Raw genomic sequence first — 1,585 nt, 5'->3', positions numbered from 1 at the left:
AGGAAAGAAACCCTGGTTTTTGATAAGGATCAAAAACTGCTGACTTTGCATCCCCTATTATCCTCTATGTGTAACTTAGGGTATATAAGCCCCTGTTGAAAATAAAGCTACGGGCCTTGCTCACCAAAGCTTGGTCTCCCCATGTCATTCTTCCCTTTAACTTCCAGCTGAGTCTCCATCTGGAGTGCGGAACCCACCACGCTTACTAATTATGCCTTCTAAGATCCGACCGGGGAGGCCTCAGTGTCTCCTCTCCTTCAGGAGAACGGAAGGATGCCTGCGGCTTATGTAAGTGGTGCAAACTTCTTGTCTTGAAGTTTTATTGGTCTCCCGCGTAAACCAAGCTACTCAGCCTTTTTTCTCCACTGAATTTTCCTACTGAGCTATCCTCATTCTATTACTCTTATATCTCTAATTAATATATAAATAGTCGCCTAGGCCGTCTCTCCTTCGAATACCCTGGATCAGCCGGGGCTGGACCTTGGCAGCTCCTGAAGTTTTAAGCCCTGCACAAGGGATTTATGTTTGATAGTTTCCAAGGCCTCCACGCAGACTTGAATATGCTACTAACACCAATCTTATGATGAAAATTCATTCTCAACGTTGGTAACATACCCAGAGTCACAATACTGGCAAGCAGCAGAGCCAGGATCTGAACCCACATGTGTACCAAACTTGAGCCTGGGATAAAGGAAGATGTCCTTTCTAGAATTCAGTATCGGTACAGAAGAGTGGTACTTTAACGTCTTTTCCAGTCCTGGGAAAAATGATGCTTTTCATTGACATCTTGCAACTGTAATAGTGAGCAAGAAATCCCACTTTATGTGCATGGGACTAAGTAATCTCAGTAGCAAGCACTGAACATCGTCCCCTGCAGCCCCTCTCTCCACTTACCTGCCATCACCTCCAGCAAGATGCATCTCTCTGAGTTTCTTGCTCACCCATGTCTCTAGAACCACATGACCAGCTCTCATCCCCATGTGGCAGGTTGCTTGATATCTCTGCACTTTGACATTTGCTGTGCCTTTGGGTGCCTGTCCTTATTCACCACCCTATTGTGGTGCTGGAGAAGACTCTTGAGAGTCCCTTGGACTGCAAGGAGATCAAATCAGTCAATCCTAAAGGAAATCAACCCTGAATATTCATCGGAAGGACTGATGCCGAAGCTGAAGCTCCAATACTTTGGCCACTTGATGCAAAGAGTTGACTTATTGGAAAAGACCCTGATGGTGGGAAAGATTGAGGGCAGGAGGAGAAGGGGACCACAGAGGATGGGATGGGTATATGGCATCACTGACTCAATGGACATGAGTTTGAGAAAATTCTGGGAGATAGTGAAGGGAGGCCTGGTGTGCTGCAGTTCATGGGGTCATAAAGAGTCAGACAAGACCAGTGACTGAACAACAACAACATCAACCCTATTCACTTATTCTAGCTATTAATAGCACATCACTAGATAGCACCCCACTCCAGTACTCTTGCCTGGAATATCCCATGGATGGAGGAGCCTGGTAGGCTGCAGTCCATGGGGTCGCAAAGAGTCAGATATGACTAAGCAACTTCACTTTCACTTTTCACTTTCGTG

The sequence above is a fragment of the Bison bison genome, unplaced genomic scaffold, assembly GCF_000754665.1.
Source record: "Bison bison bison isolate TAMUID 2011002044 unplaced genomic scaffold, Bison_UMD1.0 scf7180017864506, whole genome shotgun sequence".
NCBI lineage: Eukaryota > Metazoa > Chordata > Mammalia > Artiodactyla > Bovidae > Bison > Bison bison.
Note: the sequence above shows the minus strand (reverse complement) of the source record.